Source organism: Chiloscyllium plagiosum, chromosome 5 (assembly GCF_004010195.1).
Source record: "Chiloscyllium plagiosum isolate BGI_BamShark_2017 chromosome 5, ASM401019v2, whole genome shotgun sequence".
Lineage (NCBI taxonomy): Eukaryota > Metazoa > Chordata > Chondrichthyes > Orectolobiformes > Hemiscylliidae > Chiloscyllium > Chiloscyllium plagiosum.
This window is the reverse complement of record NC_057714.1, coordinates 68010533-68033185: the sequence shown is the minus strand read 5'-3', so window position 1 is coordinate 68033185 and position 22653 is coordinate 68010533. Positions and strand designations below refer to the sequence as shown.

The 22653-nt window shown below is 41.8% G+C and overlaps 2 protein-coding genes across 11 annotated transcripts in view; one reads left to right on the top strand and one right to left on the bottom strand.

The window, feature by feature from the left end:
- The window catches only part of krit1 (KRIT1 ankyrin repeat containing), a 72251-nt gene extending 62857 nt beyond the window's left edge, over nt 1-9394 (bottom strand). For 3 of the 6 annotated variants that reach the window (XM_043690256.1, XM_043690260.1, XM_043690261.1), the window contains exon 1: nt 8483-9300. The gene's annotated coding sequence lies outside the window, so the exon portion shown is untranslated. The other 3 variants (XM_043690262.1, XM_043690257.1, XM_043690263.1) reach the window with 3 other exon arrangements.
- Nucleotides 9395-9417: 23 nt separating this feature from the next.
- The window catches only part of ankib1a (ankyrin repeat and IBR domain containing 1a), an 87983-nt gene continuing 74747 nt past the window's right edge, over nt 9418-22653 (top strand). For 2 of the 5 annotated variants that reach the window (XM_043690254.1, XM_043690251.1), the window contains exon 1: nt 9419-9503. The gene's annotated coding sequence lies outside the window, so the exon portion shown is untranslated. Of the gene's footprint in view, nt 9504-12991; nt 13253-17934; nt 18045-22653 lie in introns of those variants that run through there. The other 3 variants (XM_043690253.1, XM_043690255.1, XM_043690252.1) reach the window with 3 other exon arrangements.

Genomic DNA, 22653 nt, shown 5'->3' with positions numbered 1-22653 from the left:
TCTGCTTAATCCTTAAGGTCTCTTTGAAGTAAATCTTCACTATTTTTGTAATTACTATCTCCACAGTCACAGAATTGCTTGAAATTTATTTCAATTATCAGCCATGGGAAAAGGCTTTTTTAAAAAAAAGTCTTTCATGAGATGCGGGCATTCCCCTTGATCCCTATCAACATTGCCTTTCAACTGAGAAATAACTATATTATTTTAAATCTAAATCACATGTCAACAAGTTCAGGTAAGGGTGGCAGATTTTCTTCCCTAAAGGATATTTGTGAACCACATGAGTTTTTACAACAGTCATCATTACAGAGCCTAGGTTTATATTCCAGATTTAATAATCAAACTTAAAATCCATATGGTAGGATTTGAACCTATTCCCCAGAACATTGGTCTGGAAAATTATTTGTTTGTATGAAAATCTAAAAAGCTTAACCAGTATCTATTAAAGTAACTTTTGCAATTGCATTTTACCAAATTATGTTTCAAACAAATTCAAAGGAAACAGGCTTCCAATTTAAGAAATGCATAAATACAAGGTACTTATGAATGAAGATGGGCATTCAAATTCTCACTTGACTAATGCATGAATTATTCATTTATAAATACCACCAACATAAAAGACAGAAATGGAAATAGTTGATGATTGGACAGTGTTTAAAATTATTTTCAACCATTCTGATTCTGAAGCAGTCTCTGTCTGCAAACAGCAAGACCTGGTCCTATCAGGTTTAGACCAATCAGTAGCAAAAGATATTCACTTTGTATAAGTTTAAGTGAAAAAACCATTGAAAACAAGAGAATCTCATCATCTCCTCTTTACATTCAAAAGCAGTACCATTACTGAATTCCTCACTACCACCATCATAGGGTTACCATTGATCAGAAACTGAATCAGAGGTTGGGAATTATAAGCATACAACTCAAATTCTGATCCCCAAAACCTGTCAATATTTTATATATTTACTCATGGGAAATGAGTGCAAAGTATACTACACCTATTAAATGATAGCATTTAATTAAGTATATCCAATAAATCAAATCAGTTTGTTTACTCAGATGGTATGCAAATATATGAATTTCATACAGCATTTATTGCCTGTTCCCAAGTGCCCTTCAGAAGCTGACGGTGAGCTGCCTTCCTGACCTGCCACAGTATATGTGCTGTAGGTAGACCCAAAATACCACTTGGGAGGGGATTCCATGGTTTTGACCCAACAACACTGAACAAATGTCAATATATTTCCAAGTCTGGATAGTGAGAGGCTTGGAGAGGAATTTGCAGATGACATCATTTCTATGTATCTGTTGCCTTTGTTGTTGTGGATTGTAGTGATCATCGGTTCAGAATATGCTGTCTCAGGATCCTTGGGGAATTTCTGCAGTGCATCTTGTAGATAGTACACCCCACTGCTGAGCTTTGGTGGTGGGAAGCGTGAATGCTTGTGGATGTGACACTAATCAACCAGGCTGCCTTGCCTTGGATGGTGTCAAGCTTCTTGTACGTTGTTGAAGCTGCACCCATCTAGGAAAGGGGGGGGGTGGTGAAGTCTTCCAGAACAATTCTAACTTGCATCTTGTAGATCGTGGACAAGCTTTGGTGAATTATTCTCTGCAGGACTCCTAACTTCTTATTTGCTTTTGTAGTCAGTATTTATATGGAAAGTACAGTTCACTTCAGTAGCCCATGGGATGTTGTTCATGAGGGAATTCAGTGATGGTAATGCCATCAAATGTCAACAGGCGATGGTTAGATTGTGTCTTCTTGGCGAAAGTCGATCATCGCCTGGCATGTGTGATGTCAATATCACTTGAAAGTTTTCAGTCTAAGCATGGATATTGTCCAGGCCTTGCTGCATATGGACATGGACTACTTCAGTACAAGGAGTCAGGAATGATGCTGAACATTGTGCCATCATCAGCGAACAACCCCGCTTCTGATTGGACGATGGAGGGAAAGGCTTTGATGAAGTAGTTGACAATGGTTGGGCCTCAGCACTAACTTGAAGTATTGCAGAGATGTCCTGGAGTTGAGAGACTGACCTTCAACAACACAATCACCTGTCTGTGTAACTGATATGGCTCTAACCGAGAGTTTTTCCTGATTCCCATTGATTCCAGTTTCATGGAGCTACTTTACCTGAAACTTTGCATAACTACACAGCAAAATTCAGGAGTGACAGAATATTCCTCCCATGACCAACCAAGTACAGCTCCAACAACTCTCACGAAGCTCTACACCATTCAGGAGAAAGCAAAGCATTTGATTGACACTGACCCAGCATCTCTCCACCATTGGTACAAGAGGTTCCAGAATTTACTATTTACATGGCGCATTGTAGCAACTTATCAAGATTTTTTTCAATAGCAACTACAAAACGCATAAATTCTACCACAAGACAAAGGCAACTGACACACAGGAACACAACCATCTTCAAGTTTCCCATAATTCAGACAATCCTAACTTGGAACTCTATTGCCATTCTTTTACTGTTGCTCAATCAAAATCACATTGACTCTGTGGTTGGCACTGCTGCCTCACAGCGCCAGAGACTCCAGTTCAATTCCACCCTCATGCAACTGTCTGTGTGGAGTTTGCATATTCCCCTGTGTCTGCACGGTTTCCTCTGTGCTCCAGTTTCCACCCACAGTTCAAAGATGTACAGGTTATAGAACATAGAAGAATACAGCGCAGTACAGGCCCTTTGGCCTTCGATGTTGCGCCAATCCAAGCCCACCTAACCTATACTAACCCACTATCCTCCATATACCTATCCAATGCCCGCTTAAATGCCCATAAAGAGGGAGAGTCCACCACTGATGCATTGGCAATGCTAAAATGCCCATAGTGTCCAGGATCCAGCATGGCAAGCCATTGTAGTTGTTGCTGGTATGTGGATATGTGAAAGCAAAGGAGCCCTCCTAGACCTAAACTGAATAATAGAATTCATAAGCCCATATCCAGGAGATTGCACATACTGAACAGTCCACCTACATCTGGCTTGGAATAATTAAATTCCTTAGCAACATCCAAATCAGAACCAACCAAAATAAACAACTGGTTATGTGATAGAGGCCAACACTGGCAGTTTTGGTGCTCACAGAATCAATCTTTAACAAAACTCTGGCTTGCAACCCTCAACTTTGTGCAAGACCTCAGCTAGACTGGGAACCTGTACCAGGGAATCTTTCAGGGTACAACTTCAGTTCTGGTCTCTTATAAAAAGCAGCTGGTTCAGTTGCCACTGATTGTAGTGGCCTTGGCTTGACGGGGTGAAATTGGTTGAGAGAGATTCACTTAGATTGATTCAACATTTTTCAATTAGAAAGTGGCTACGTGAGTGAAGGCCTCATTAAAAACCCAAATATCTTGCAGGAAGTTCTAGTAACTATCAATGGAGCCATGTTGACTAGGACGCAATTCCACATTTCGGGAAGGCCCAGCCGGTGCCATATGCCTTAGTGGCAAAAGAATAGGAGAAATCAGGAAGGTGGAAGGCAAAGGAATCATCAAATCAATCCAGTTTGCGGAATACGCAGCAACGGCCATACCTATTTTGAAGCACAATTGTGTAGTTTGCTTTAGTGGGGATTTTAGACATATTGTAAACTACTTTTTGCAACTGGATTAATTCCCAATTCCTTGCATAGTAGATTTAGACACAATGCTAGTGGGCAGGGGGGGGGGGGGGGGGGGGGTGGAGGCTAGTGGGCTATCCTTCCCGAAGCTGGACATGAGTCATGCATACTTGCAATTGCAGTTTGATGAGGATTCCTAGAAGTATGCTACAATTAATATCCATAGGGATTTATACCAATATACAAAACTGTCTTTTGGGCAATTTGCAGCCTGTGCAATTTTCCAGCCAATGATGCAAAACATTTTGCAAAGTCTCCCCCAGGTCGCCATTTATCGCAATGACTCAATAACAGGGAGAACAAATATTGAGGCACATGCCTTACAAGGCAAAATTCTGTCCAGACACCGCAAGTGATTTACTAGGGTTACAGAGCCAACAAGACCAGGATATACCACTGGAAGAGAAAGTGAGGGTGCTCAAAAAATGCCCAGGTGCCCACATCTACACCAGAGCATAGGTCTTTCCATGGGATGGTGAATTAATATAGCAAGTTCATACATAAACTGGCCTCCATCCTGGCACATTTTCATCAAATCCTAAAACGGGTCAGCCTTGGAAGGCATTGTGTAGTCAAGCCATAGCTTTCACAGAAGTGAAGCAACAAATGCAGATGCATTAAGTGACCTACCGCTGGCTGATATACCACCACTGATACTGCCACTGGAAGAGTCCGCAATGGTTTTAAATTTTCTGGCCAAGCTTCCAGTCACAACTGACAATGTCAGACTTTGGACAAAGATCTGGTCCTGGCAAAACTATAACAGATGGTAGCATTGGGGAAAACCAAAGAGCTGTCATAACCAGAACTGAAACCTTTTTGGATCTGGAGAGACCAGCTCACAGTACAGGATGGCATACCATTATGGGGAGCAAGAGTCAATATCCCAAGCAAAGCCTGCAACCAGATACTGGCTGAACTCCAATGGGTCATTTAGGGTCTCCAAAATGAATACGTTGATGAGATGTTATGTCTGGTGGTCAGGCTTGGATGCAGACATAACCAAGTTGGTGGAGCAGTGTCCAGAGTGCTAACAAGGACAAAACTTACGACCAGCAGCTCCTCCACATTCGTGGGAAAGGCTGCATAAACACCCCGGACTTGGTTACATGTTGACTATGCAGGTCCTTTCATGGGCTCAATCTCCTTAGTCATTGTAGGCGCCCAAAGTGGTTGGACATGCTTATAGCTCATCCATCAAAAACGGGAACAAAAATAGAAAAACTGTGCACATCTTTTGTAATACACAGAATCGCAGAAGTGTTGCTCACAGATAATGAGGCATCGTTTACCAGCACGGAACTTCAGTTCTTAAAATTGAATAGTATTAGACATAGAAAGACAGCTCCATACCAACCAACATCCAATGGCCTGGCAGAAACAGCAGTCCAAACTTTGAAGGCAGGCTTGAACAAACAGCCTACATATTCACTAAATATCAAACTGTCCCGGTTCCTATTTGAATATCGGACTACCTCTCATGCAACTACAAGGATAGCTCTAACAAAGTTGATTACGGAAAGAAGAGTCTACACCAAGTTAAATCTGATCTTCTGGGACCTGGAGGAGGGTGAAATAGCATCAGGAATGTCAGTGCCAGTTACTAGACTCCACCAAGCAAGAGAAACAGTTTACGACAGGGGACAAAGTTTGGCGTAGGAACCATAAAAAATGGTCCTATATGGGTAAAAGGCTTAGTTGATGCAACATTAGGACCAGTGACATAAAAAATTTGGATAGAGGTGACAGTCCTGAACAAGCACATGGACCATATGAAAGCCATTAACTTGCAAACTGTGCAGGAGCAAAACCTGTTGTGCTTCAGGGAACAGTCAGAAAGGCAATTGGAACAAGTGGCTTCTCCCCCTCTGTTCAAACATTGAAGAGATCCCTAATCTGAGATGAATATGGTGGATCTCGTCTTTGCTGCAGACGAAGGGTGAATTTCTCACAAGTTGCTCCAGGCATAAACGGCAAGCTCCTGTGTGCTACACGCCATCCATAACCGAAAGAGAACCTAACCCAGTGCTAAAATGCTCCAGGATGAATTAAAATAAAAACTGGTCTTTGTCCTTGGATTCAGAGGGGGAGGGATGTAGTGATTGTAACAGGTTCATTTTTGGACCAGATTAACAGCCCCAAAAAGGGAGTCCTCACTGACAAATAAAAGGATGAGTCAGATATTGTGACACAGAGTTGGCTCTGAGGGAGCTGGACCAGTGTTAAGAACATTCCACTTGTAAATAAAGGATGATTTGGCGACAGGATACTGGCCTCTCTGGAGTTATTTCAAATAATCCCTATTTTCCCCATGCAAAAATGACTTGAACTTATATATTGAAGAAGTAACAAAGAAGATTGATGAGGACAGAGCAGTGGATGTGATCAATATGGACCTCAGCAAGCATTCAACAAGGTTCCCCATGGGAGACTGGTTAGCAAGGTTAGACCTCAAAGAATACAGGGAGAACTGGCCATTTAGACACAGAACTGTCTCAAAGGGAGAAGACAGAGGCTGGTGCTGGTGTGTTGTTTTTCAGACTGGAGGCCTGTGACCAGTGGAGTGCCACAAGGATCGGTGCTGGGTCCACTATTTTTATCATTTATATTAATGATTTGGATATGAGCTTAAGAGGTATAGTTAGTAAGTTTGCTGATGACATCAAAATTGGAGGGGTAGTGGACAGCGAAGAGGGTTACTTCAGATTACAACAGGATCTTGATCCGATGGGCCATTGGGCTGAGAAGTGGGAGATGGAATTTAATTTAGATAAATGCAAGGTGCTGCATTTTGGGAAAGCAAATCTTAGCAGGACTTGTACACTGAACGGTAAGGTCCTAGGGAGTGTTGCTGAACAAAGAGACCTTGGACTACAGGTTCAGAGCTCGTTGAAAGTAGACTCGCAGGTAGATGGGCTAGTGAAGAAGGCATTTAATGGTCAGAGTTGGGAGTCAAGTTGCAGCTGTACAGGACATTGATTCGGCTACTTTTGGAATATTGCGTGCAATTCTGGTCTCCTTCCTATCAGAAGGATGTTGTGAAACTCGAGAGGGTTCCGAAAAGATTTACAAGGATGTTGCCAGGTTTGGAGGATTTGAGTTATCGGGAGAACTTGAATATACTAGGGCTGTTTTCCCTGGAGCGTTGGAGACTGAGGGGTGACCTCAACAGGTTTATAAAATCATGAGGGGCATGTATAGGATAAATATACAAAGTCTCTTCCTTGGAGTGAGGGAGTCCAGAACTAGAAGGCATAGCTTTAGGGTGAGAGGGGAAAGATATAAAGGAGACTTAAGGGGCAACTTTTTCACGTAGAGGGTGGTACGCGTATGGAATGAGCTGCCAGAGGAAGTAGTGGTAGCTAGTATAATTGCAACATTTGAGGCATCCAGATGGGTATATGAATAGGAAAGGTTTGGAGGTATATAGGGCCGGGGGCTGGCAGGTGGGACTAGATTGGTTGGGATATCTGGTCGGCACGGATAAGTTGGACCAAAAGGTCTGTTTCTGTGCTGTACGTCTCTATGACTATGTAGTAATCTTCATGATTTCAGGATATCCCAAAGTGCTTTATGAACAAATATCTGCTTTGAAATGATCTGTGGTAATGCAGGGAAACGTTGCACCTAATTGTAGAACAAAGTCCCAAGACTTTGGGATTCTGCTTTTCTGTTGAAGAGGTACAATTTAGCCAGGATACTGAAAATTCCCTGCTCTTTGAAAAGAGCCAGGGATCTTCTATCTCTGCCTAAATTCAGAACATGGATTGAGTATGAACATCAACAAGACAAAAACTATGGTAGAAGAAACTTAGAAGAAACTGGCCAGAAACGTGAAGTGGATGGTGCCATACTGGAATAAGTAGATTTGTCTATTTTGGACAAATAACGATAGAGGATGGCAGATGCAATACCAAAGTCAGAAGGAGGATGGAAATATCCAAGCAAAGATAACCCAAATTCGGAATTAGGAAAAAACTCATAAGATGCAACTTCTGTACAATTTCCTGAATTACTTAGCAACCTGAAGAATAAATGAAAGGTGTGTGTGTGTGTGTGTGTCTGGGGGGGGGATACAAGCCTTTAAAATGTGAACACTAAAATGTATTTGAAAATTCCACATACGAGACAAATTTAAGTGGTACTTGAAATTGCAAGAGCAAAATAACAAAAAAATGACAGAAAAGCAAAGTGTCAGTATTTCAGCTGGAAAGCCACAAAAATATTTTCTGAAGGCAAAAAAAAAGCTGTGGCAATCAAAAGAGGTTGAACCAGGTGTAACTGACGATGAACATCACAGAGCAGTTGAAGACAGGCTGTGGTGGAGGTGTCCCTATAGTGTAAACAGACACACATAGCATACTAGCATACCATAACAGTATATCTCATATCTCTGGCAGCAGAGAAGACAGATGGGGCTGCTTAACTCACGCAAATGAGATGATGTGCATGTGTCCAGCAACTCAGCACTCCCTTAGTACTGCAGTGAACAGATTATGTGCTTAAATATCGGTAACTTGAAAGTAAAAGATGCACTTCCTCCCACCTCCTCCCAATAAAGAGCTTCACCAAATTGACCAACACTGGTTGTCTAAATGAAGGCAATTGCAGTTTACCTCATACATTGATACAAAGTTATGATTGCTTAGAATTCTAGTGATTGTTTTCTTCAATGTGCTATTGTATTGAGAGTATTGGATTCAGGTCATTTCTGAAATGGTTATCTATTTATAGAAAGCAAAAACATGCAAATAGAAGTGCAAGGTCCTTTAGATTCAGAATGGCAGAAATCATTATTTCATAATTATTTTTGTCAAAATGGCAAAGTGGTTCCAAAATTCCTGACCTGTAATGGACCGTAATCTCCAAAACAACGTATGCAATCAAGTTTAAAAAGGCCCAAATCTTACAACTAGATTGCAAATCCAATCCCAGTTCCTTCAGTAATGCGAAGTGTGTCCAATATCCAACTGCTCTCTTGTAGAATTAGATTGTTTTGAAGTCTAAAGACAGCCCCCTCTTATTGCATGGTCATATTCTGATCAGTTTACATATCACAAGGCCTGTGGGAATGGTACCGCTTCCAGCTCTGTTTCACAGCAGAAAACATTTTCAAAAAAAGTCCACAATTAGCAGACGAATTCCTTCACTCGCTTAAATAAAATACTGCAGACGCTGGAAATGTGAAACAAAAACATGAAATACTGGAGAAACTCTGCAGATCTGGCAGCATTCGTGGAGAGAGAAATAGTTAACGTTTCGAGTGCAGCAGACTCTTCTTCAGAACTCGAGATTCTGTTTCTTCGGTTTTGCTTTTGTTATTTCTCTTGCTCGCTTTACTGATTTGTGCAGGTATTAAAAGCCCCAATCCCCCTCAACCCCTAACTGCTCAAGTCATTGAACGGGATCAAAGTGGAGAATTGTTGTTGCCCGCCGAGGCCTGAAACTGAACTCCCCGCAGTTCCGCTGGTGGAGCTGCAGCCCCCGACTGACAGGACACTGGTTGTTCCAAATATTAAATTCCGTCTGAGTAACGCGAGATAAGGTGGGGAGGGAGAGAAGAGGGAGGAACGTCGTAAACTTTCGGTAATACAGACACCGAGAACTCATCGACTTTACCCTCCTTGCTCCCCGGGCAACCCCAACATAGTAACACCGGCAGCTTCTCACCTCCGGTCACCGCAGCGAAGAGTGTGGGGAAGATAACAGCTGCCCTTCCGGGTCAAAGAGCATCCTCCCACCCATCCCCCAACTCCACCCCACACCGGTGGAAGGGGCTGATGAATACTTCCGGGTTGGAGGTCTGGGCTTTTGTTTTCACGCAGTCGGGTAGGAGCGGGGGAAGATCGTCTGGCGATGTCTGCAGGGTAACGTTGACTCACCTGCCGCCTTTACCCTCCCACCCCCCCACCCCCGGATCCTGCTGCCCCTTCCTGGGAGGGAAAAGAAGGAAGGAGGTCGGGGCGCGAATCACGCCGGGGTGGGCGGGAGGCTGAGCGGTGTATTTCCCGTCGAGGGTCCTGTGGTCGGATGCCGGTTGTTGGGGTAATGTTGGCACTTTGGTCGGGGCCTCTCAAGTCAGGGCCGAGTGCCGGTTCGGTGATGCTCGCTGTCGGCCCACCTCTGTGATCCTCTGTTTGTCAGGCCGGCAGTGCCGCTGATCGGCGACAGCTGATTCCAGCTCCAAAAAGAGAGCAATGCCAGAGTGTAACCGGCAAGCACACTTTAACCTCCAGTGTTTAATAACTATTCTATAGAATATATTCAAGCTGAATGTTAACTGGGAGGAAATTCCCATTTAGTGACGATGTTATTATATTGCATTGGATTGTTTTGCCGTCTGAAAGAATTGTGGAGCAGATTAATCTTTGTTATTGTTTGAAAGCAGAATGAAGTGGACAAGGTGCCGGACCTGACATATTTGTTATTTTGGTTACGCAGTCATGTTTATTGATTACGGAGGTTAACCCTGTCATTACTGTGACTCTACGCACGAGTAAGGTTTAAATCGGGAGTGACTGTTAATATTATAATCTTGGAGGATCAAGTGCAAGTTATTTCACTTTCTCCAACTGTGTAGAATCAAAAGGATATTCATGCTTTTAATTTTATTTTAAACAAAATTTAGCATAAGAATTAATATCAACAAAGGTGTCTTCACTTATGCTGTAATTCAGGAACTCAAACTTTCATCCTCTGTCCAAATTGAGAGATGAATTTTAAAACAAATGATAGTTTTAATGTTGTCATTTCTAAAAATGTGTGAAATGTTCAGTGGAATAACTGAGATTTGGGATTTGATATTAGATCTTTACTTTTGCCGATTTAACATGGGGATAGGGTAATGAAGCTGCATAAATTGTAATGTAACTAATGACTGAAAATAGGCAACGTGAAAATCTAACATTAATGGCATGGCAAACAACATGTAGTTAGTGCGTTGAAAGTAAGTGGGTGATACCCTAATCTGGATGTCCGTGCAGCAATGGGTGAATCTGAAAGAGGTTTATTTATGTTATGATCCATGTTAGGATGTTTTTTTGCTCAGCAAGATGTCTTTGTGGAGAAATCAAGTGTTCTGAGAACCATTGACTTAAGATTCAGCACTGAAAACTGGAAAATATCAGAAATTTCTCTTGTCCTGTTAAAGTGCCCCTCCCTCCCAAAACCCTGTCTGCCTGCTGCTTTAAATTATACAACCTTGAACTACTATACAGGGATTGCAACCATTAGGTTGAGGGCAATCTTTGAAGGACTGAGCTTTGATCAAACAGTTGGAATATTATTCCTCTAACCTAATTGTCTGAAACAAATTTAAATTTTGCATGTTAAGCTCAATGTAGCAAAGGAAAACATACACTCAAATTGGTTAATAAAAACTTTGGAGTGTCAATTATTGATTATACTGAGTAGTGAAGACTTAGAGTAGTCTTCAGAAGAGTATATGGCTCAAAATATCATTGGTTGATTATTTGGAACTATATGTGACTCTTTTGTTTCATACTGGAACAGTTTCCCTCTGAATAGCTTGTATTTCTTCCCAGTATATTCATATTTAACATACTTAGGCCAAAATTTTGTATTTGAATGAATGCCATGAAGCTGTGTGACTGGATTGCAACTCAATCTTGTACTTTGATAGAATTGAAATATACTGGTGTTAGTTGCCCTGCAGCTGGATGATTTATACAGATAGCACAATAGATTATTGGATGTGTCTGTTCTGGTGAATAGTTTATTTGTTTCCCCGAGCAGAATACTGATGTGCTTCTTTACAGGAACGAAATTGAGTGTTTGCCTTTCAACAGCCAGTTTAACAAATCTAGTAAAGGCTTTCAGGAAGGAAAAGCATTTTTAAATAAAGAAGTCTTCAGATTTCAGTAAGGTCGCTTTATGATCCCTTGGTCACCAGGTTACAAGATTAGATTAGATTCCCTACAGTGTGGAAACAGGCCCTTTGGCCCAACAAGTCCACACCGACCCACTGAAACGCAACCCACCCACACCTATTCCCCTACATTTACCCCTTTGCCTAACACTACGGGCAATTTAGCACGGTTAATTCACCTAACCTGCACATTTTTGGACTGTGGGAGGAAACCGGAGCACCCGGAGGAAACCCACGCAGACACGGGGAGAATGTGCAAACTCCACACAGTCAGTCACCTGAGGCGGGAGTTGAACCCAGGTCTCTGATGCTGTGAGGCAGCAGTGCTAACCACTGTGCCGCCCACTAAACCTATGCCCTCTAGTTCTGGACTCCCCCACCCCAGGGGAAAGTCTTTGTCGATTTATCCTATCTATGCCCCTCATGATTTTGTCCTAAGCTGAGCATTTGTATTCTGTTCCCTCTCCCAAGAAAATTCTGATTACCTGTCTGGTCTGGGGCAAACTTAATTGTCTTGGATAGCTGTGTCACTCATTCACACTGAATGTTGTCAATATTGGAAGAAAAGGGACTTGCCTCCATGAATGAACAACTTCCTTTTACCTTAATTTCTTTTTATAGAACTTTTGGACGTATCAATATTGAGTGCCCAAGCAAGCTGGGGTATTTAGCAGTGTTGCAGACTTGAGTAAAATACAAATAAGGTTTTTTTTTTCAAACCACAGGCTAGAATGAATAGACCCTTGACCAGAGGGGAATCAAGGGTGACATGGAAAGGGTAGGAAAGGAATGTAAGTAATGTTGGATCAGCCATGATCCCATTGAAATGGCAGAGCAGACTTGAGTGGCCAAATGGCTGACCTGTTGCTATTTCTTCCGGGTTGCTATTTCATTCTCAGCTTCTGGATATGACCAGTTATGATATATCAAGAAATTAAGCTCAAACCTTTTTCAAATCAATTTTTACTTTTATATGCTGCTCCAACAGCCTGTAGTGACTGCAAAAAGAGTTGTAGTAAGTAAAACTCTGAGAGAAGAAGCTTTGTCTTGACACAGCTGCTGGAATTTTTAAATTTCTACAGATGAGTTGGTTTTCAGATTGTGTTGTGAATGTTGTTTGTGTATAAGGTTAAAATTTGTTTAAATGTCTGAGGAATAACATTTTGGACAACGCAGCCACCCTGATGCATTGATTATATTTTGGTGTGTGGATGCACTTTAATGTTTAATGTACCGGTGCAGAAGTACTTTTAAGTTAATTGTACAAAATAGCAAGCAGAACAGTGAAAATGAGCTGTTGCTTGGTCCAGACTATTCAGTCTTTGAGGGTTGCAGAAGAACATCTGATCTAAGTTCTCCTGATAGTCATAAATTGTTCAAAATATTACGTTGTTTATCTCTTAATTAACATGGATGCAAACTCCTTTGCAAGTAGCTCCTCATCTTGGACCATTTACCATAAGAGTAATGTTGGATCTCTTTAAAAAATAAAAACCAGTTGCACTGATGCAAACTTATGGTCTAGCCCACTGTTTCAGTTAAGGGTGGTAAAATGATAATTCTCTTTGTTTGAAATGACATCACCACAGCTGGGCGGAAGAAAGAGATGCTGTATAGTGGGTGCGTCAGAAGAGAAGAACTTTGAGGGGATGGCAGTTTGCAAAGCTACGACAGGGTTTCCTGGAATCCAGTTTCCTTGACCACAGTTTAAAAATGGGTCTAATTAAGGTGGGGTATTTTGAAAATGAATGCTGTGATTTTGTTAAAAACTTCAAATGCTTGGGATCACTTTTAACATACTGCCATGCTGAATGCATGGATTATACAGAAATGGGCGTTGCTTCGGTGATCTAAGTCTAGCTTTTATCTTAAATTATGTGTTTCCCTGAGAACAGTTAAGTCAGGTAATGCTGATGGAAAATTCATTTTGTGCATCGTAAGCTCAATAATGTTGAATCTCAATTTTTGAGTGCTGAACTGTAATTCAGAAATGTTTTAAACTATACTGTTTATTATTTTGAAGTTCAAACGCTCTCCTACAAATGTTCATGACTGCAATTTGAGACTGTACAAATTTGGCTGTGACATAATTAACCACCATTTGAACAGTTTTAATCTCATCTTTTAAAACAAAAGACATCTGACCAGAGACATGATGTGGTTTCATAGATAATCTGAAAGAGAGCAACAAAACATTTACTCAGATTATGCTAAAATGTCAACTGAAGATATTTGCTCCTGTATCTATTGAGAAAGGCTCAAACGACTGACATGGACAACCAAATTAACAATTGGGCCAGATGGGAAGCATAATAGCAGTGATTTTCAAGCTGCCACAATTTCTTTATATAGTGCCTTAAGCATAGTAAAATGCCTTATGGCACTTAACAGAAGATTCGAAAGCGCAATTTGACAATGAGCCACATGAGGAGCTATTAGAGGTGATGACTAAGAGAGATGCATTTTTAGGAAGAAAGCAATGTACAAAGACAGAGTTTTAGGGGAGAATTGTGCAGCTTAGGGCCATCGTTGTCGATGACGGAGTGATTAAAAGCTGATTTGTTCAAGAACACAGATATTTTGGAAGGACATCGGTTTTGAGACTCAGAGTCTCAGTCTGGCAAGGCTACGGAGAGACTTGAAAACAAGGATAAAAATTGTAAAGTTAAAGTATTGCTTAAACTGTAGCAAACATCAACCCTGGTTCAATGGAGAGTCCAGGAGGGCAAGCCACAAGCAGCACCAGGCATACCTGAAATGAGGTGTCAATCTTGCAAGGGGAGATGATGGCCGATAAGTGCAATGCTTTTGTGAAGAAAGTGAAGGGAAAGGTAAAGAATAAATCAAAACAGTTGAAAGGGGAAATAAAGCATTTCAGCCCCTGCAGTGCCAAATTCTCCCTGAACGCATCAAAGTATTGATGGACACTGCATCCTCCCTCTCCAGTGACTCCCATGTGGCTCAAACATAACCATGGAAGAGGGGCTGGAAGTTGGCAGAGATGACCCCCTCCACGGTCTGATGTCAGGACCTGTTTATTGCAAGCCTGGCCAGGAGCAGACTTAGACCTGAATTCTCGAGGTGAAATGAGAATGACAGCCCTTGACATCAAAACTACATTGGACGAAATGTGGCATCGAGGAGACCTAGCAAAACTGGAATCAGTGGGTATTAGGGGCAAACCCTGAGCTGGTTGGAGTCATACCTAGCACATAAGAAGATGGTCGTGGTTGTTGGAGGTCAATCATCTGAGCTGTAGGACTGGATGGGTACATGAATAGGAACAGTTTAAAGGGACATGGGCAAAATGCTGGCAAATGGGATTAGATTTATTTAGGATATTTGGTCAGCATGGACAAGTTGGACCGATGGGTCTGTTTCCATGCTGTGCATCTGTGACTCTTATCTCTGCAGGAGTTCCTCATGGTTGAGTCTTAGGCTCAACCACTTTCACTGTTTCATCAATAGCCTTCTTTCCACCATAAGCTCAGAAGTGCGGTTGTTCACTGATGATTTGCATAGTGTTCAGCACCATTTGCGACTCATCAGATACTGAAACAGTCCTTGTTCAAATGCAACAAAATCTGGACAATATCGAGGTTTGGGCTGACAAGTGGCAAGTAACATTCATGCCGCAAATGCCAGGCTATCACCATCATCAATAAGAGACCATCTGAAAAACACACCTTGACATTCAGTGCTATTGCCATCACTGAATCCACGACTATCTACATCCTAGGGGTTGCCATTGACCAGAAATTCAACTGGATTTGCCACATAATCACAGTCGCTACAAGTGTAGGTCAAAGGCTAGGAATGCTGTGGCGAGTAACTCCCCAAAGCCTGTCGCATCATCTACAAGTCAGGGGTGTGCTGGAATTCTCCCTACTTGCCTGGATGGGTGCAGCTCCAACAATGCTCAAGAAGCTTGTCACTATCCAGGAAAAAGCAGCCAGCTTGATTGGCATTATTTCCAAAACCATCTATTCCCATCACCACAGACATTCAATTGCAGCAGTAAGTATTATCTACAGTAGAAAGATGCACAGTAGAGGCTCCCACCCTCATTCCTGATGAAGGGCTTTAGCCCGAAACATTAATTTTCCTGCTGCTTGGATGCTGCCTGACCTCTGTGCTTTTCCAGCACCACTCTAATCTTGACTGTAATCTCCAGCATCTGCAGTCCTCACTTTTGTCTAGACAATTTTTATGGCTCCAAGACATTGTCCTTTTTTTAACTTCATTGGCTAATCAATTCTTGAAAGGAAAACATCGCACCTTAATAAAGTTAACAGGGACCACAATCTCTTACTCTGTGCAACTAAGTTGCTTAGAGTATAATTTTCAATTAAAAGACCTTCAGAAGTAGTAGTAGACCGTTCAGCCCATTGAGTCTGCTTTGATATTTAAAGAGATCACAGCTCATCTGATAATCCTCAACTCCACTTTCCTGCCCTTTTCTCTATAAACCCTACAATTCCTTACTATTAAAAATATGTTGATCTTAACCTTGAACATACTTCACAATTCAGCCTTGACAAGTCTGTGCAGTAAAGAGCTCCACAGATTCACTAACTTTGAGAGTGGAAATACTTTCTCATTTCCATCTTAAATGGGTGTTCCCTTACTCTGAGATTATGCCTTCTATTCTTGGACTAGTCCACAGGAAATAACCTCTACTCTGCTAAGTCCCCGAAGAAACTTGGAATTTTTTTTTTCAGTACGGTCACCTCTCATTCTTCTAAATCACAATGAGTACGTGTCCAACCTACTCAACTTCCCTTCATAGGCTGTCCCCCTATGCGTGATATCAACCTAATGAAACTTTTCTGGGCTGCCTCCAATGCCATTATATCTTTCCTTAGATAAGGGGCCCAAACTGGTCATGGTATAACAGTTGCAATCTGATTAGTGCTCTTATAATTTCATCAAAATCTTCCTGCTTTTATACAGGTAGTTCTTCTAGAATGTGATGGTTGCATTCTTGCACAACCTCTTGTTATAGAAAAATCGCGCTTTAGTGTTGGTGACATAATTGCGTTACAGCCAGCATGTGTTTTAAACGTTTGCACTTTAGAAACGGTGTCCACGATTTGTCAATCGCGTTACAGCAAATTTTGATTCGTGAAAGGTGCGTTATAGTAGAATGACCTGTACTTTGGAATAAAGGCCAACATTCTATTTACCTTCCTTATTACCTATTGAACAAGCATGCTAGTGTTTTTATGATTCATGCATGCGGCCTCCCCAATCCATTTATGGCCCCAGTACTGACACCAATGGCATTCCACTAATTACTGGTTGCCCTTATTCCCAATTCTGTCTTCTATTTGTGAGCCAATCCTCCGTCCACGCTATTATACTACCTCCATATATGTGATGAAACACCACCTGAGAAACCAAACACATTACACACACTTTGACCCCTTTAGCTATCTTACTTGTTACATCCACAAAGAATTCTCGTCGATTTGTTGTGCATGGTTTCCCTTTCATGAAGTCATGAAGATTCTGCTTAATATTGTGCGGTTTGGAATACTGTGCTATTAAGTCCTTTATAATAAATTCTTAACGTTGTCCCAATAACATTCATTATGCTAACTGGCCTGCAGTTGTCTATTTTCTTGTCTCTTTTGCTTTTCACATTAAGTCTTCTGTGACTTTTCCGGAATTTAAGTGTTCTTGGGAAATTACAACCAAAGCGTCCACTATTGCTGATGCTGCTACGTTTAATATCCCAGGATGCATCCCATCAGGTCCATTTCACTTATTGTCTATAATTAAAGATTACTATTGTTTTGAATTCCTGTCAACTGTGGCTCAGTTTGTAGTTCTGTCACCTCTCAGAAAATTGTGGGTTAAAATCGTGTGCCGCATCTCGTGCACAGCAATCTAGAATGATACTCCAGTGCATTATGAAGAGGTCTGAAGAGCGATTATTTTGGACTTGAAACATCATCTGTTTGCACTTATTTGCAGAAAGATATCATCGAGAAGCATTTCAGAGAACAATCAATCAACTCATTCCTGGTAGAAGGACTTGTGAAGAAAAGTTGAGACCATACCCAGTTGAGCTTGGAAGTTAAGGGAGCTCAAAAGATCTTATGAAAATATACAATATCCTAATAGGTCTTGTTCAGTTTGTTACTAGGAAGATGCTTACTGTTGTTGTGGAGACTCAAAATTAGGGGACTCAGTTTACGACACCATAACATTGTGATAATTATCAAATTTAGTTATCCAGAAGCGTGGACTAAAACTTCAGAGGCATGAATTGATATCCAATCCTGTCAGCCAAGGGCTCTATACTAAATCAATTAATAAATCTGAAATATAATACTCATCACATGTTCATGAAATTACAAAATGATCCAAATAAATTCAATTTGTTCACTCGTGTCCTTCTCTAGAGAGAATCTGCCATCCTGGCCTGCGTGTAATTCTGGGTCGACAGTGCAGAAAGTGAGGACTGCAGGTGCTGGAGATCAGTCGAAAGTGTGGTGTTGGAAAAGCATAGCAGGTCAGGCATAATCTGAGGAGCAAGAGAGTCGACATTTTGGGCAAAAACTGTTCATTACATGTGTTGTAGTTGATTGTACACCAATTCAAAAGGCAGTTTAATGAGCCACTCACTTGTATCAAATTGCTGCAAAATGTTAGTGCAAGTTTCTCTACACCATGTGGACTGCAGTACTCAGGGCTGTTACAGACTTGCATTAAATGCTGACCTTGTGTGTGGTGGTGACATCCTAAGAATACATTTTTAAAATGTTTGTCTTCTGCTTCTGTACTCTTGTATCAATGGGAATCATGCTTCTGTCATTGTCAAGATCCCTCCTCAATTTTTTTCATCTTTATCAAATTATTTTTCTGGCTTTGTCTTTGAAGAAGATAGAATGGTTCTTACTTATTCATGTATCTGGAGTTTCTTGTCCTTGGAACTATTGTAAATCCTTTTAATAATCTATCGAAAACGTAATAACGAAAACGTGCCCAACGTAATTGAGACCAAATCAGTTTCTTTATAAATGTTCTTCGTAATTTGTTTGCTTTTGTATTCTCTGTCCCATTTACTAAGCCTGGGATCTGAATGGCCTTTCTAACAACTATCTCAATCTGCCATTCCACCTTCAATAATTCATGACATTGTGGCAGATTGAATGTAAAACTGAAAATTGAGAGATTTCTTTCAGCAGTAGGGATGCACAGAGACCAAATAGACATTGGCACAATTCCTAAAGGTGTACAGTAAGAGGAGGGACAGTAGGGGTTGGTAAGCCTAATATGTGTGCCAGGCTATATTTGCCAGACTGGTTCTCAAATCATATCTTCATAAATAGAGGTATCGAGTGCAACAGCAGGGAAGTTATTCTGAACTTAGATAATGCTTGATTTAGGCCATAATTAAAGATTAGATTAGATTAGATTACATACAGTGTGGAAACAGGCCCTTCGGCCCAACAAGTCCACACCGCCCCACCGAAGCGCAACCCACCCATACCCCTACCCCTACATCTAAAGTATTGCATCTAATTCTGTTCACCACACTTCAGGAAAGATTTGATTCATTGAGAATGCACAGTGGAGCTGAACCAAAATTGCTCTGGGGAATGGAGATCATGGCTGCGTGGTTAGTTTGTTGACCTGAGAACAGATGAGATTGACAGCAGATTTGATAGCAGTTTCTGATTCTCTGACAGATTTCTTAAAGTAGAGAAGGAAAGCCCTTTCCTTTAGCTGGTTGTATAGGCACTGGATAAGACAAAGATCTAAGGTATCTAGCAATGTTTTTTTTCACAACACTTCAGAGAACAAGTGTTGCTGGCAAGGATTTGTTCCCAGTCCCAATTGCTCTTGAAGATGGTGCTTATCCTTTTTGTTGAACTGCACCAGACCATCAGGCCTATACTCTTGTGTGGTGCCATTTCAAGTGGAGTTCTTGAATCTTGATCCAGTAACAATGAAACAAATAGAATATACTCTGGATCTAAGTTGACCAGCTCTGGGGGGAACCTGGAGGTGTTGGTGTGCCTGTGCATTTGCTGCCTTTGTGCTTTTAGGTAACGATTGCAGGTTTGGAAGTGTTGTTGACAGAGTATTGGTGAGTTGCTTGAGTGCAACTTGTAGATGGTAACATTGCTGACACTTGCTCAAGGAGCGAAGAAGTTGAATCTCTTAATTTTGCTTCAACCTCTTGTCTTTTAGTAATGTTTAACTTCTGTACAGCTAAGCATTTATTTACTGCCAGTGTACAGTAGTGCGGTGATGAAGGGAGTGAATTTTGAAGTTTTGTAGTTGGGGTGCTATACAACTGGATGTTTGTCCTGGATAGTGTTCATCTTGAGCATTGCATGAGCTGCACACATCCAGACAAGTGGAAAGTATTCCGTCACACTGTTGACTTTAGATTAGATTACCTTACAGTGTGGAAACAGGCCCTTCGGCCCAACAAGTCCACTTCGACCCGCCAAAGCGCAACCCACCCATACCCCTACATTTACCCCTTACCTAAAATTACGGACAATTTTAGCATGGCCATTCACCTGACCTGCACATCTTTGGACTGTGGGAGGAAACCGGAGCAAACCCACACAGTGGGAGAACGTGCAAACTCCACACAGTCAGTCGCCTGAGGCAGGAATTGAACCCGGGTCTCAGGCGCTGTGAGGCAGCAGTGCTAACCACTGTGCCACCGTGCCGCCCACTTGTGCCTTTTCAATGGTGGGCAGGCATTGGGAAGACAGGAGGTGAGTTATACTCTGCAGAATTTGTAGCCTTTTAAAGTCACCATATTTGAATGGCTGATCCGGTCTGGTTTCTGTTTGATGTTAAGGAGAAAGGGGATTCAGTGATGATAATGGTATTGAATGTCAAGGGCAAATGGTTTGATTCTTTGGAGATGGTTATTGTCTAGTACTTGTGTGGGCCGATGTTATTTGTCAGTCCAAACCTAGGTGTTGTCCATGTCTTGCTGCATTTAAATGTAGACTGCTTCGGTATCTGAAGTGTTGTGAATGGAACCGAACATTGTACAATCATCAGCGAACATCCCATTTCTGATCTAATGCAATGAATGCCCTTGTAGCAGCTAGGACATTAGCCTGAGAAACTACTGCTGAGACATTGTGGAGTTGAGATCATTGACCCCTAACAACTGCAACCATGTTCTTTCATGCTAGCAATGACTAAGACCAGCACTAGGCAACTTTCCCCATGTACAGTGTTGGGCTTCTTGATGTCTTCTTCAGACAAATGCTGTCTTGATCTGAAGATCAGTCACTGTTGCCTTGCCTCTGTGAAGAACACCATTAATCTCTTTGCTAATGCTTAAGTAGAGGCTCCTTGGACAGTGCCTGACATGATTGGATTTTTGTGAATAAGACACAGGGTGTTGTAGCTGTACAGGAACAACGTAACAAAAGACATAGCTAGTTGATGTGTATACATCCTCAGTGCCCTCACCAGGACCCAAGTCTTTTGATCCTATCCATTGATGTCATGTGAAGTAAATTTGCTGAAAGTTGTCATCATGAGGTCACTTCTGTTCCTTTATACTTGGCACTTCTGGCTGGAAAGGCTAATAATTCTTGACCACCACCAACACTAGTTTGCAGAGAGCTTAAATAACTTCAAATCATTACCCAGGAGATAGTGAGGACTGTAGATGGTGGAGAAGTCAGAGTCAATAAAGTGTGGTGCTTGAAAAGGCACAGCAGGTCATGCAGCATCTGAGCAGCCAAGAGGTTTCAAGGTTTCAAGCTTGACCCTGCATCAGGACTGGAGAGGAAGAACAGGGCTGAAGTTTGGGGGGAGGGGGGCGGTGGTGTTGCTCGGGGAAAGGTAGTTAGGATGACGAAGTGAGAGGAAGGTAGGAGGTAATTGGTCGGTGGAAAATGTCGAAAGGGAAGGAAGATGGGCTGATAGGTCAGGTCAGGTCAAGAGGACAGAGCCGAGTCTGAGGGGTTAGATCTGGGATGGGGTGGGGGCGGAGATTTGGAAACTGGTGAATTCAATGTTGAGGCCATTGCTTGTGGATTTGGGAAGAGAGATAACTAGGCGGTGTGGGGTTGGAAATGTTAGGTCAAACTCCGCACTGCCCAGTCCTACCTCTTACCCCAAATCCACAAGCAACCCCACAGCCTCAACATTGAATTCACCAACTTCCAAATCTCCCCTCCCCCTCCACTCCATCCCAGATCTAACCTTCTGACTTGGCTCTGCCCTCTTGACCTGACCTACCAGTCCATCTTCCTTCCACCTATCCCCTCCACACTTGCCACCAACCTATCACTATCACAGTCACCACCTACCTTCGCCCACCTGTTGCCATTCCAATTACCTAGCCCCGGCGCCTCCATCTTTTATTTCTCAGCCCCCTTCCCCCTCCCCAGTCCTGATGAAGGGTTAAACGTCGATTCTCTTGCTCCTCAGTTGTTGCCTGACTGTGCCTTTTCCAGCTTCACACTTGATCGATTTAGAAATCATTACCCAAGACTGTTTGTTTTTCATTTTAATTTGCAACTCTTGTTAACCTTTCAGCAGAAACATTTCTTCCTTTCAATGTTGTTTGATTTAAAATGCCCCCAACAGGGTTATTTTCCCCTACAAGCTTTCCAAATTATCGTTTGTATTTTTCTAATTTTCCTCATTCCCATCCAAAAGCTTTCCAATCCTTTATCTCCAACCTCTTGTTCCATATTTTGCCTCAGCATTGGTGTCTTTCTTCAGATTTTAGAATTTCCTCATTAGATCTTTTCCTGTATTTTTATCCTTTTCAAAGTACCTGTTAAAAATCCATCTTGCTGATTAAACCTTGCTTCACCATCCTTCCTTGGTTTCTGGAGCTTGCTGTGTCTCTTCCTTTGTGAAATAGCTGTGGACCATTTTCCTTTATTTTATTTATCTTTTCGAACATGACAATGATCAGGCACTTTAAAACCATCTTTAATCTTATGTCGGGTTGCTATCTTTACTTCCTTTTAAACAGTCAAAAATTAGCATTTGTGCCTTTTGAAATATGGATGTGGTGCACCGATGACAATGCCAGCAAACTCAATCAGTATTGTGGGTTTATTAGGCGATTGATTCACTTTACTTTTGCTTCGAAGCAGTTATCAATCCATTATCTG